The following is a 15,662-nucleotide window of genomic DNA, read 5'->3' as shown; positions in this document are numbered from 1 at the left end:
GAAAGGGTACCGTATCCCCGGATAACATGTATGGATAGCGTACACATTCAAAAGATATGTCTATACATCAGGAGGCAGGCTCAGACGGTGTCAGGCACAGTATGGATTTGACGGCCCAGACTACACAGCGGAGGAGCAGGGAGAGGTAAAGATTGCAAATGCTGGGGCCCTGCCCAAGCAAGGGGGGCCCACTCGTGGGCGTCGGTACTGGCACTGGGCCCCTCATAGTACGGCGGTGTGTCTGACGGCGGGTGTGCACCACCACCTTCAGAGACACTTGATTGCACTATGAGGGACCCTGTGCCAGTGCCCGCGCCCAAGAGTCGGCCTACCCACCTGTCCAGGGCAACGGCACTCGCACGGTGTCGTGCGCTAGGTGGTGACCCCCGGCCATGGGAGGGGGAGGCTGCACAGTTAGGGAGTTTTAGAAAGTGGCATATGTTGATGTTGGACATTCAGCTGATGCAAAAGGCGAAATAGGTCAAGTCCCAGGAAGAGGTGGACCAAAGCAAGTCATTTTTCTGTCACCCTATGTGTCATCAGGGGAAGGTGGGACAAAATCCTTGGAAACCCATGCATGGTTCATTTTAATGAAGGTTAGATCATCCACATTTTGGGTTGACAGACGGGTCCTTTTTTCTGTCAGGATTGATCCAGCTGCACTGAAGACTCTTTCCGATAGCACACTTGCAGCTGGGCAAGCGAGCTCCTGTAAGGCATATTGTGCAAATTCAGGCCAGGTGTCCAGTTTAGCGGCCCAATAGTCAAAGGGGAATGACCTGTGTGGGAGAACATCGATATGGGAGGAAAAGTAGTTTGTAACCATAGTTGACAACTGCTGTCTCCTGTCACTTTCCATCGATGCTGTATTACCAGTTGTGTGAGCGGTACTTGAAAAATCAGTCCACAACATTGTCATGAAACCCCTGTCTCCAACGCCACTTCTGCTGTGTGCACCATGAACACCTCTGCCAAGCTGCCCCCGGCCCGTACGGCTCGTGTGAGAACCATCACCGCTGCTGTGTGCTGGGAATGCCTCAAGCAACCGATTTACCAGAGTTGCTTGTTTATTAGCGAATATTAGGTCAAGGTTCTCCTGTGGCATGATGTTTTGTAATTTGCCTTTATAGCGTGGATCCAGGATGCTGGCCAACCAGTAGTTGTCATCGTTCATCATTTTGGCAATGCGGGGGTCCCTTTTTAGGATCCGCAAGGCATAATCTGACATGTGGGCCAATGTTCCCGGTGTCAATGATACACTGCGAGTGCTGGTTGGAGGAGCACTTTCTGGCAAATCCACATCCCTCCAGTCACGCACAAACCCTGTACCAGACCTTGCCACGCCAACATTTTCACTTGCCCCACGAGATGCATCCTTCTCCCCTAAGTAATCATCCCCATCATCATCCTCCTCCTCCTCCTCTTCTTCCTCCAACTCGTCCAGGAGAGGTCCCTGAGCAGACAATGGCTGAATGTCATCAAGGATTCCCTCCACCTCTTCCTCCTCGTCAACATTGGCTGCAGACGCCTGCTCCTTAAAGTGCGTCAAAGTTTGCATGAGCAGACGCATAAATGGGATGCTCATGCTTAGGATGGCGTCGTCTGCGCTTACCAGCCGTGTGCATTCCTCAAAACACTGAAGGACTTTACAGAGGTCTTTCAGCTTCGACCACTGCACACCTGTCAACTCCATGTCTGCTCTCAAAGTGCCTGGCCGTGTATCCTCCCACAAATGCATTATGACCTGCCTCTGCTCGCACAGCCGCTCCACCGTGTGCAGGGTGGAGTTCCACCTTGTTGCAATGTCGATAATGAGGCGGTGGTTGGGAAGGTGGAGCAATCGCTGCAGCTTCTGCATACGAACGGAGTGTACAGGCGACCGGCGGATGTGCGCGCACAGTCTTCGCACCTTCTGGAGCAGGGCTGTTAACTCCGGATAATTTTTGAGGAAGCACTGCACCACCAGGTTCAAGGTGTGAGCCAAGCAAGGTATGTGGCTGAGTTTTGAAAGGGCTATGGCTGCCACAAAATTACGGCCGTTATCACTAACTACCTTGCCTGCCTCAAGATGTACACTGCCCAGCCATGACTCAGTTTGTCGCTTCAAGTACTCGGCCAGCACCTCGGCGGTGTGTCTGTCGCCCAAACACATCATCTGCAACACAGCCTGCTGACGCTTTCCACTAGCTGCTCGATAGGGGGAAACCTCGTGTGCAACAGTGGCAGCTGCAGATGGAGTGCTCGTACGACTGCGCTCTGTGGACGAGCTTTCGCTTCTGGAGGAGGAGGAGGAGGAGGAGGGTGGAACGCCTACAGCCAACTGTTTCCTATACTGTGGGCTAGGCAGCACTGTCCCACCACCGCTGTCCCCTGTGGACCCTCTATCCACCACATTAACCCAGTGCGCAGTGATGGACACGTAACGGCCCTGGCCATGCCGACTGGACCATGCATCAGTTGTGAGGTGCACCTTTCCACTCACTGACTGCTTGAGTGCATGGACAATGCGGTCTTTCACATGATGGTGGAGGGCTGGGATGGCTTTGCGAGAGAAGAAGTGGCGACTGGGTAGGTCATAGCGTGGTACTGCATAGGCCATGAGTTCGCGGAAAGCTGCGCTTTCCACCAACCGATAGGGCATCATCTCAAACGAGATTAGTTTGGCAATGTGGGCGTTCAAACCCAGTGTACGCGGATGAGAGACTGAGTACTTTCTTGACCTACTCATAGTGTCTGGGAGGGTGAGCTGGACTTGAGAGCTGCATATGGTGGAAGTAGCGGTGGACAGGGTGGACTGAGAGAGGGTTGATGATGGTGATGGAGTTGGTGTTCTTTCTGATGGCCTAGATTCAGTATTTCGTTGATATAACAGTGGGATTCCCTGACTGCTGTGGCCTTGCAACGACACCTCAACATTTGCTGCTGTGCTAACCGGTGGGCTTACAGTGGGGGAAACAATGTAGCGTTGCTGACTACCTTCTTTGTGATCAGTTGCACATGTGGCACTTGAGGTTTGGTGTTGTGTCCACTCTTGCAAGTGCATGCTGGTTAAATGTCTAAGCATGCAACTGGTATTCAAATTTTTCAGATTTTTCCCTCGGCTAAAGGTCTTTGCGCACTTCTTACAGATAACCTTGGCCTGATCATGAGGATTTTGTTCAAAAAAGTGCCACACTGCACTCTTCCTACTTTGGCAGACATTTTGCGGCCTAGCACGCTGTGATGTTTTGACCCTCTGGACAAGCTGTCCAGCAACTCTTTTGATTTTTGGAACCTGTCTTTGGAGTGCTCCGGGCCTGCCAGATAACAGCTGTTGCGATGTCGATGTCTGCTGTGGATGCTCCTCATCTGAGCTATTGGAAGCAGCACCCTCTTCCCCCAATGGATGCCAATCTGGGTCAACAACTGGGTCATCCATCACCTCCTCTTCAATGTCATGTGCACCTTCCTCTGTGTCACCGTGTATGGTGGCATAGTGTGCGGGAAGGGGCACCTGAGTCTCATCAGGGTCAGAATCTGGCTCTGTACACTGCGAGGACAATGTAGTGCTCTGAGTGAATGTACCAGCAGAATCATCTATCAGCGGCTGTGCATCAGTGCACTCCATGTCAGATTCATCTTGGCCTGGGTAATTCACCATTTCACTTGATAATCCAGGCATGGTATGTGAAAACAGCTCCATGGAGTAATCAGTAGTATGGCCTGCGTCATCCTTCAATCTTGGTTGGGGTGAAGGACACAAGGAAAGGTGTGGTTCATGAACATGAGCCTACAATGACGACTCAGTGCTTTTACTTTTTACAACTTCAGAAGAGGAGGCGATAGAGCTGGAGGCTGAGTCAGCAATATAAGACAAAACTTTTTCCTGATGTTCTGGCGTTAAAAGCGGTTTGCCAACTCCTAGAAAACTAAGCCTTCGAAGCCTTATGGAGCCAGACGATGACACAGGCTCAACACCTCCTGCATTCGGTCCTATTTTGCTTTTGCCACTACCATCAGATCCACCACCAACACCATCATTACCAGCTGCCAACCCCTGCCCAATTCCACGGCCTCTTCCACCAGCCTTCCTCATTTTTGGTAGAAATGTAGACAAAATCCAACAAACTATATAGTAATGTAAAACAAGGTACAAGGTGTCTATAGGACAGGGGAGATTTAGATTTTCTGCAGACACTTGTGGACACTGGACACTTGGATTGTGGGAGGCCCACTGAATATCAGAGCGCTATGTCACAGGCTCGATGGCACAGGTGTGAAAAAAGTGACTACAGGATAAGGGAGATTTTGAATTTCTGCAGACACTTGTGGACACTGGACACTTGGATTGTGTGAGGCCCACTGAATATCAGAGCGCTATGTCACAGGCTCGATGGCACAGGTGTGAAAAAAGTGACTACAGGATAAGGGAGATTTTGAATTTCTGCAGACACTTGTGGACACTGGACACTTTTGGATTGTGTGAGGCCCACTGAATATCACAGCGCTATGTCACAGGCTCGATGGCACAGGTGTGAAAAAAGTGACTACAGGATAAGGGAGATTTTGAATTTCTGCAGACACTTGTGGACACTGGACACTTTTGGATTGTGTGAGGCCCACTGAATATCAGAGCGCTATGTCACAGGCTCGATGGCACAGGTGTGAAAAAAGTGACTACAGGATAAGGGAGATTTTGAATTTCTGCATACACTTGTGTACACTGGACACTTGGATTGTGTGAGGCCCACTGAATATCACAGCGCTATGTCACAGGCTCGATGGCACAGGTGTGAAAAAAGTGACTACAGGATAGGGGAGATTTTGAATTTCTGCAGACACTTGTGGACACTGGACACTTTTGGATTGTGTGAGGCCCACTGAATATCACAGCACTATGTCACAGGCTCGATGGCACAGGTGTGAAAAAAGTGACTACAGAATAAGGGAGATTTTGAATTTCTGCAGACACTTGTGGACACTGGACACTTTTGGATTGTGTGAGGCCCACTGAATTTCACAGCGCTATGTCACAGGCTCGATGGCACAGGTGTGAAAAAAGTGAATTGTAGAATTGGGCAGAATAGGAATCTCCCTAGAGTGTAGGTCTGTAAGAACGGAACAAGTCCTCCACTTATCCTTCCACAGTGACACACAGATAGCTTCACTGTGGCTGTGATAACAGCCGTTACACGGTACTGTGTGAGGAGCGTACACCGCTGTATGGTGTGAATAAATGCATGCTCAGTACCTTAGCAGGACAAAAAAAAATTGGGATTGCTTTTAAAAAAGCAGTTTGCAGAGCAGTGGGGAAACAGCAATGCAGCTGTCAGGAAGCCTTAGAAGGCAGCCTAACAACCAACACCGCTGATCCACCACAATATAGCCTCCCCTTGCACTGCACACACAGTGACTGGTGTGTTGCACAGGCAAAATCGCTAGCAGCAGAAGCAGTTTTTTTGTCTTCTTCCCTGCCTAACGCTCTCCCTACAGAATCAGCAACCTCTCCCTATGCTAAGATCGGCAGAAGTAAGATGGTGGTCGGCGTGCACGCCCTTTTATAACCCCTGTGACGCCCACCAAAGCAAGCCAATCACATGCATGCCCTTCTGAAAGATGGTGGTGACCCCTGCCTATGTCATCACGTTGCCCACAGTGTCCGTGGATCCTGATTGGCTGAAAAAGAGCGCTAAACAAACTTTTGAAACGCGACTTTGGCGCGTAAGTCGCCGACCTCGTGGCCGACCTCATCCTAGGGTCGGGTTTCGTTTCATGAAACCTGACTTTGCCAAAAGTCGGCGACTTTTGAAATTGTTCGACACGTTTCGCTCAACTCTAGTTACTACAGTTTGACAATGATATCAATAATGTTTGGCCAGAACTTAAATTTAGCCTTCAATACAGCACAGAGAAAATGAGCTTCCTAGATACATTAGTCTGCAAAGATGACAAAGGGGAACTATCGGTTGACTTATACGTTAAACCAACGGACAGAAATAGTATTCTACATTATGATAGCTTCCATCCCCCGGCCATCAAGAAATCCATCCCAAGGTCACAATATTGTAGGGTTGACAGAATTGTCACTGATGGGGACAGGAAAGAACAAAGATTGGGAGAGATGACAGATAAATTTACAGAGAGGGGTTACTGTTATGATTTGGTCACTGAGGAGGAAAGCAAGACCAAGCTAAGCCACAGAAAACGAGAGAGGTTGGTAACTAAGCGGATTGCAGACCCCTGATCCTATCTACACAACTAGCAGTAGCCGTGGAGCGTACCTACGATGATTCTAGACTCCTCGACACAGCCAGAGAACTAAATAAGCCTAAAGCAAGAAAGGGGAAATCTAAACTGCCCCAGAGCAGACCACAAAGGAATAGATAGTCCCCAAACATATATTGTCGGTGAGACAAGATGAAAACACAAAAGCAGGTAGGAAAATAGGCTGAGCAAACGATGGGGCCCGGAAAGAGAACTCGCGACCCCTCTGTCAATATAACCAGCTCCACTACCTTCACTAGTAACCATAGATAGGCCAGAAAGTGAATTCACAACAGGTTACCCTAGGGGACTATTGACAGAATCTTGATCAAGTAGGAACCCCATAACTAAAACACCTAGCACACGTATACCCTTTGTGGATACATACCATTCTTACTTTAGAAAGGTCCAGGCCACCATCAATAGTGTTAGGAATCTGGGTTCTATAATGCCTATGCGGGAATCCAGATTCACACATTTGTCTCCAGAGGCTAAGTCCTTTTTTCCAGCTTCTGAGCATGCCCACGGGACAAACTCCCATTGGAGTCGAGGAGTCAGGTACTCAGGTCCTGCTCCTGATTTCATTGGCTTAGCTCAGGGCTCTGGAGATTTCCGGCAGGTCCCGTACGCTATAAAAAGTGCGCATGGCCGTTATGCCATGCGCTAGTATTTTTATACTGCTGCTGTGTGTATGGTGACGGATGCTTGGACTGGTGACTAACTCATTAAGAAACCCCTTCCCTCGGTTATTACGTCTGTGTGAGTGAGTGGTATTCTGTCAGCACCTGCGCTAGCGCCAGTGCGCACAAGCTCCTTCTTTCCAGCAGCTTAACGTCCTGCATCGCGCTTGCGATATTTGCGGTTTCAGCCTGTCCAGGCGTGCGCAGTTGCGAAGCCGAGCGCACGTGTACACGGTAAGTCCGCTCGGTTGTAGTGACTGTATTTAACTACTCTGGTTTCCGGCTACCGCACGTGTGCCGCTGAGATCCTGTGCTGTTAACAGGCTCAGCGATACTTTTGGTATCATTTTTCCCTGCAGCTCTGTGTCATTTAGCAGAGCTTGCCTTTTTGCATCTGGGTGAGTTAGTGCCCTGTGCATATTACCACTTTAGTGCTCTGCCTCTCTCAGCAGCGGTTTTGTCATCCACCGCACGGTGGACCCCGAGTGGCGAAGGCACTTTAATTATTTATTTTTTTTAGTGCCTTCCACCACTCCTAACATATAGACACTGGAAGATATTATCCAGTAGTTATCCTGAAATTCCAGAATTCCAACAAAACTTTCTCCCATGCTATCGTAGACCTAGAAATCTGAGATACAAACTAGTCAGAGCGGATGCAGGGTCGGGTACATTAGTACCAAGACAGACATTTCTCCAGACACAGAAATGAGGGAGTTTTCCCTGTCTAACATGTCTACAATGCAACAATATACAGAGAGGGGATCAGATCTTCCACCCCCAGACTGGTGAAGCTATTCCGGTTAAAGTTTTTTTCACATGTGAATCAACACACGTGGTCTACTTGATCAAATGTCCATGTGGCTTGGCCTATGTAGGCGAAACAACACAGATGGTGAGGGATAGAATATCCCAACACAAATCAAACATTAGGTGTAAAAGAACACCCCCCCCTTTACCTCATCATTTCCTTGAAAAAGGACATAGCATATCTCACCTCAAATTCCAAGTTTTGGAACAAGTGGAACCCAGCAGAAGATGTCAAAATAGGACCAAAACTCTCACAAGGAGGGAAGCATGCTGGAACTTTAGACTCCAAACCTTGGAACCAAAAGGACTAAACAGAGAATATGATGTTTAGAGTTGAGCGAAACGGGTCTAACAATTTCAAAAGTCGCCGACTTTTGGCAAAGTCGGGTTTCATGAAACGAAACCCGACCCTAGGATGAGGTCGGCCACGAGGTCGGGCGACTTACGCGCCAAAGTCGCGTTTCAAAAGTTTGTTTAGCGCTCTTTTTCAGCCAATCAGGATCCACGGACACTGTGGGCAACGTGATGACATAGGCAGGGGTCACCACCATCTTTCAGAAGGGCATGCAAGTGATTGGCTTGCTTTGGTGGGCGTCACAGGGGTTATAAAAGGGCGTGCACGCCGACCGCCATCTTACTTCTGCCGATCTTAGCATAGGGAGAGGTTGCTGATTCTGTAGGGAGAGCGTTAGGCAGGGAAGAAGAAAAAAAAACTGCTTCTGCTGCTAGCGATTTTGCCTGTGCAACACACCAGTCACTGTGTGTGCAGTGCAAGGGGAGGCTATATTGTGGTGGATCAGCGGTGTTGGTTGTTAGGCTGCCTTCTTAGGCTTCCTGACAGCTGCATTGCTGTTTCCCCACTGCTCTGCAAACTGCTTTTTTAAAAGCAATCCCAATTTTTTTTTTTGTCCTGCTGAGGTACTGAGCGTGCATTTATTCACACCATACAGCGGTGTACGCTCCTCACACAGTACCATGTAACGGCTGTTATCACAGCCACAGTGAAGCTATCTGTGTGTCACTGTGGAAGGATAAGTGGAGGACTTGTTCCGTTCTTACAGACCTACACTCTAGGGAGATTCCTATTCTGCCCAATTCTACAATTCACTTTTTTCACACCTGTGCCATCGAGCCTGTGACATAGCGCTGTGATATTCAGTGGGCCTCACACAATCCAAAAGTGTCCAGTGTCCACAAGTGTCTGCAGAAATTCAAAATCTCCCTTATTCTGTAGTCACTTTTTTCACACCTGTGCCATCGAGCCTGTGACATAGCGCTCTGATATTCAGTGGGCCTCACACAATCCAAAAGTGTCCAGTGTCCACAAGTGTCTGCAGAAATTCAAAATCTCCCTTATCCTGTAGTCACTTTTTTCACACCTGCTGCATCGAGCCTGTGACATAGCGCTCTGATATTCAGTGGGCCTCACACAATCCAAGTGTCCAGTGTCCACAAGTGTCTGCAGAAATTCAAAATCTCCCTTATCCTGTAGTCACTTTTTTCACACCTGTGCCATCGAGCCTGTGACATAGCGCTCTGATATTCAGTGGGCCTCACACAATCCAAAAGTGTCCAGTGTCCACAAGTGTCTGCAGAAATTCAAAATCTCCCTTATCCTGTAGTCACTTTTTTCACACCTGCTGCATCGAGCCTGTGACATAGCGCTCTGATATTCAGTGGGCCTCACACAATCCAAGTGTCCAGTGTCCACAAGTGTCTGCAGAAATTCAAAATCTCCCTTGTCCTGTAGTCACTTTTTTCACACCTGTGCCATCGAGCCTGTGACATAGCGCTCTGATATTCAGTGGGCCTCACAATCCAAAAGTGTCCAGTGTCCACAAGTGTCTGCAGAAATTCAAAATCTCCCTTATCCTGTAGTCACTTTTTTCACACCTGTGCCATCGAGCCTGTGACATAGCGCTCTGATATTCAGTGGGCCTCACGCAATCCAAGTGTCCAGTGTCCACAAGTGTCTGCAGAAAATCTAAATCTACCCTGTCCTATAGACACCTTGTACCTTGTTTTACATTACTATATAGTTTGTTGGATTTTGTCTACATTTCTACCAAAAATGAGGAAGGCTGGTGGAAGAGGCCGTGGAATTGGGCGGGGGTTGGCAGCTGGTAATGATGGTGTTGGTGGTGGATCTGATGGTAGTGGCAAAAGCAAAATAGGACCGAATGCAGGAGGTGTTGAGCCTGCGTCATCGTCTGGCTCCATAAGGCTTCGAAGGCTTAGTTTTCTAGGAGTTGGCAAACCGCTTTTAACGCCAGAGCATCAGGAAAAAGTTTTGTCTTACATTGCTGACTCAGCCTCCAGCTCTATCGCCTCCTCTTCTGAAGTTGTAAAAATTAAAAGCACTGAGTCGTCATTGGAGGCTCATGTTCATGAACCACAACTTTCCTTGTGTCCCTCACCCCAACCAAGATTGAAGGATGACGCAGGCCATACTACTGATTACTCCATGGAGCTGTTTTCACATACCATGCCTGGATTATCAAGTGAAATGGTGAATTACCCAGGCCAAGATGAATCTGACATGGAGTGCACTGATGCACAGCCGCTGATAGATGATTCTGCTGGTACATTCACTCAGAGCACTACATTGTCCTCGCAGTGTACAGAGCCAGATTCTGACCCTGATGAGACTCAGGTGCCCCTTCCCGCACACTATGCCACCATACACGGTGACACAGAGGAAGGTGCACATGACATTGAAGAGGAGGTGATGGATGATCCAGTTGTTGACCCAGATTGGCATCCATTGGGGGAAGAGGGTGCTGCTTCCAATAGCTCAGATGAGGAGCATCCACAGCAGACATCGACATCGCAACAGCTGTTATCTGGCAGGCCCGGAGCACTCCAAAGACAGGTTCCAAAAATCAAAAGAGTTGCTGGACAGCTTGTCCAGAGGGTCAAAACATCACAGCGTGCTAGGCCGCAAAATGTCTGCCAAAGTAGGAAGAGTGCAGTGTGGCACTTTTTTGAACAAAATACTCATGATCAGGCCAAGGTTATCTGTAAGAAGTGCGCAAAGACCTTTAGCCGAGGGAAATATCTGAAAAATTGGAATACCAGTTGCATGCTTAGACATTTAACCAGCATGCACTTGCAAGCGTGGACACAACACCAAACCTCAAGTGCCACATGTGCAACTGATCACAAAGAAGGTAGTCAGCAATGCTACATTGTTTCCCCCACTGTAAGCCCACCGGTTAGCACAGCAGTAAATGTTGAGGTGTCGTTGCAAGGCCACAGCAGTCAGGGAATCCCACTGTTATATCAACGAAATACTGAATCTAGGCCATCAGAAAGAACACCAACTCCATCACCATCATCAACCCTCTCTCAGTCCGCCCTGTCCACCGCTACTTCCACCATATGCAGCTCTCAAGTCCAGCTCACCCTCCCAGACACTATGAGTAGGTCAAGAAAGTACTCAGTCTCTCATCCGCGTACACTGGGTTTGAACGCCCACATTGCCAAACTAATTTCGTTTGAGATGATGCCCTATCGGTTGGTGGAAAGCGCAGCTTTCCGCGAACTCATGGCCTATGCAGTACCACGCTATGACCTACCCAGTCGCCACTTCTCTCGCAAAGCCATCCCAGCCCTCCACCATCATGTGAAAGACCGCATTGTCCATGCACTCAAGCAGTCAGTGAGTGGAAAGGTGCACCTCACAACTGATGCATGGTCCAGTCGGCATGGCCAGGGCCGTTACGTGTCCATCACTGCGCACTGGGTTAATGTGGTGGATGCAGGATCCACAGGGGACAGCGGTGGTGGGACAGTGCTGCCTAGCCCACGGTATAGGAAACAGTTGGCTGTAGGTGTTCCACCCTCTTCCTCCTCCTCCAGAAGCGAAAGCTCGTCCACAGAGCGCAGTCGTACGAGCACTCCATCTGCAGCTGCCACTGTTGCACACGAGGTGTCCCCCTATCGAGCAGCTAGTGGAAAGCGTCAGCAGGCTGTGTTGCAGATGATGTGTTTGGGCGACAGACACACCGCCGAGGTGCTGGCCGAGTACTTGAAGTGACAAACTGAGTCATGGCTGGGCAGTGTACATCTTGAGGCAGGCAAGGTAGTTAGTGATAACGGCCGTAATTTTGTGGCAGCCATAGCCCTTTCAAAACTCAGCCACATACCTTGCTTGGCTCACACCTTGAACCTGGTGGTGCAGTGCTTCCTCAAAAATTATCCGGAGTTAACAGCCCTGCTCCATAAGGTGCGAAGACTGTGCGCGCACATCCGCCGGTCGCCTGTACACTCCGTTCGTATGCAGAAGCTGCAGCGATTGCTCCTCCTTCCCAACCACCGCCTCATTATCGACATTGCAACAAGGTGGAACTCCACCCTGCACATGGTGGAGCGGCTGTGCGAGCAGAGGCAGGCCATAATGCATTTGTGGGAGGATACACGGCCAGGCACTTTGAGAGCAGACATGGAGTTGACAGGTGTGCAGTGGTCGAAGCTGAAAGACCTCTGTAAAGTCCTTCAGTGTTTTGAGGAATGCACACGGCTGGTAAGCGCAGACGACGCCATCCTAAGCATGAGCATCCCACTTATGCGTCTGCTCATGCAAACTTTGACGCACCTTAAGGAGCAGGCGTCTGCAGCCAATGTTGACGAGGAGGAAGAGGTGGAGGGAATCGTTGATGACATTCAGCCATTGTCTGCTCAGGGACCTCTCCTGGACGAGTTGGAGGAAGAAGAGGAGGAGGAGGATGATGATGGGGATGATTACTTAGGGGAGGAGGATGCATCTCGTGGGGCAAGTGAAAATGTTGGCGTGGCAAGGTCTGGTACAGGGTTTGTGCGTGACTGGAGGGATTTGGATTTGCCAGAAAGTGCTCCTCCAACCAGCACTCGCAGTGCATCATTGACACCGGGAACATTGGCCCACATGTCAGATTATGCCTTGCGGATCCTAAAAAGGGACCCCCGCATTGCCAAAATGATGAACGATGACGACTACTGGTTGGCCAGCATCCTGGATCCACGCTATAAAGGCAAATTACAAAACATCATGCCACAGGAGAACCTTGACCTAATATTGGCTAATAAACAAGCAACTCTGGTAAATCGGTTGCTTGAGGCATTCCCAGCACACAGCAGCGGTGATGGTTCTCACACGAGCCGTACGGGCCGGGGGCAGCTTGGCAGAGGTGTTTATGGTGCACACAGCAGAAGTGGCGTTGGAGACAGGGGTTTCATGACAATGTTGTGGACTGATTTTTCAAGTACCGCTCACACAACTGGTAATACAGCATCGATGGAAAGTGACAGGAGACAGCAGTTGTCAACTATGGTTACAAACTACTTTTCCTCCCATATCGATGTTCTCCCACACAGGTCATTCCCCTTTGACTATTGGGCCGCTAAACTGGACACCTGGCCTGAATTTGCACAATATGCCTTACAGGAGCGCGCTTGCCCAGCTGCAAGTGTGCTATCGGAAAGAGTCTTCAGTGCAGCTGGATCAATCCTGACAGAAAAAAGGACCCGTCTGTCAACCCAAAATGTGGATGATCTAACCTTCATTAAAATGAACCATGCATGGGTTTCCAAGGATTTTGTCCCACCTTCCCCTGATGACACATAGGATGACAGAAAAATGACTTGCTTTGGTCCACCTCTTCCTGGGACTTGACCTATTTCGCCTTTTGCATCAGCTGAATGTCCAACATCAACATATGCCACTTTCTAAAACTCCCTAACTGTGCTGCCTCCCCCCCCATGGCCGGGGGTCACCACCTAGCGCACGACACCGTGCGAGTGCCGTTGCCCTGGACAGGTGGGTAGGCCGACTCTTGGGCGCGGGCACTGGCACAGGGTCCCTCATAGTGCAATCAAGTGTCTCTGACGGTGGTGGTGCACACCCGCCGTCAGACACACCGCCGTACTATGAGGGGCCCAGTGCCAGTACCGACGCCCACGAGTGGGCCCCCCTTGCTTGGGCAGGGCCCCAGCATTTGCAATCTTTACCTCTCCCTGCTCCTCCGCTGTGTAGTCTGGGCCGTCAAATCCATACTGTGCCTGACACCGTCTGAGCCTGCCACCTGATGTATAGACATATCTTTTGAATGTGTACGCTATCCATACATGTTATCCGGGGATACGGTACCCTTTCTCACCTTTGTGCAATCACTTGCAAGCCATACTGGGCCTAACACCGTCTGAGCCTGCCTCCTGATGTATAGACATATCTTTTGAATGTGTACGCTATCCATACATGTTATCCGGGGATACGGTACCCTTTCTCACCTTTGTGCAATCATGTGCAAGCCATACTGGGCCTAACGCCGTCTGAGCCTGCCTCCTGATGTATAGACATATCTTTTGAATGTGTACACTATCCATACATGTTATCCGGGGATACGGTACCCTTTCTCACCTTTGTGCAATCACGTGCAAGCCATACTGGGCCTAACACCGTCTGAGCCTGCCTCCTGATGTATAGACATATCTTTTGAATGTGTACGCTATCCATACATGTTATCCGGGGATACGGTACCCTTTCTCACCTTTGTGCAATCACGTGTAATCCATACTGGGCGTGAGAACGGCTGGCGAGCTGTTAAGCAAGCTACAGCACCTGTGGTTTGCACACGTAAGTTTTTCATTTTTTCAGGAATGACGGTTAGGCCTAATTCCGGAACTGCGGTTGACCTGCACTTACTGGGAAATCATCGTTCACGAGTAATAATTGTAATCAGTGATCCCCATCACTAACGTTGTTCAGCGGGTTATCTGCACCTGTAAGCGACAAACGCTGGCCTTTTCAGTGTAGCGCACATTCAGCCACGGACATGTAAGGGCATGACACACCAGTTATTGGCCAATCTCATGTGCCAGAGCCTCACGTGTCCCTCTAGTAAGCCGGACTCGGACCGCGGGGCATGACGGAGTCTCGTTCGTTAACGGAATTAAGCTTGCAATGTGTGCATCTGTTCTGTAGCTGGCATGGTTGAGGTTGCCCGTGTTGAGTCAAATTACGCCGTAGGCTCCACTCCTGGTGGTGCCCTTCTGGACATTCCTTTAAGGTTCAGCTTTGCAACCCTACTGCCCATGTAAAACAAACACTTTGCCTTCATGAACGCTGTTTGGAGGGTCATGACTCGTGGGAATAACGCCGCCCAATCAGTTAACCTGCTAGAGAGATCCTTCGTTGCTCCCAAGCATGACATCACACTCCCTAAGAGGAAGGTAATGCCACTGTGGCGACCGTACTCCTGGGGGCGACACAAGTGCACTGATGCCCAGCCACTGCTCGATGAATCTGCTGGTACATTGACCCAGACCACTACATTCCCCTCGCACGCTACACGGCCTGAATCTGACCCTGATGAAACTCAGGTTACCCTTCCCATATACAGTTCCATCTTACACGGTGACAAAGAGGAAGCTGCAGATGAAAGTGCAGGTTCGGCCCACCCGCCATCAGACACACCACCGTACTATCAGGGGCCCTGTGCCAGTGCCGTCGCCAACGAGTGGGCCCCCCCTGCTTGCTCAGAATCACAGCACTTGCAAGGTTGAAATATTGTGCAGTGAGATGGAAGATGGGGACGACGAGGAGCAGCATTTACAGGGCCCATTATACACTAGAGCATTAGAAATGGGGCCCATTATGTTTGGAGCATTATTTGGGCCCATAAGACAGTGTAGCTTCATCCATGGGGACCAACATATACTGTAGCATTATGTGGAGCGCATCATATACTGTTTCAAACATTATATGGGACCAATGATTCTGTATGGAGAAATAGATGGGCCTCGTCATGAGATGTAAAAAGTGAAGTATTTTTCATTGTACTATACCGCTATTTCTCTGCCGTATCGGAGCATGATGAGTTGTGGTATGTGTTAAAGGGGCGCTCTTTCGCCCAGGGCACATGAAAACCTGGAGCCAGCCCTACCCCCTCA

The sequence above is a fragment of the Dendrobates tinctorius genome, unplaced genomic scaffold (genome assembly GCF_039654945.1).
Source record: "Dendrobates tinctorius isolate UK_male_01 unplaced genomic scaffold, ASM3965494v1 ptg000011l, whole genome shotgun sequence".
NCBI classification, from domain to species: Eukaryota; Metazoa; Chordata; class Amphibia; order Anura; family Dendrobatidae; genus Dendrobates; species Dendrobates tinctorius.
Note: the sequence above shows the minus strand (reverse complement) of the source record.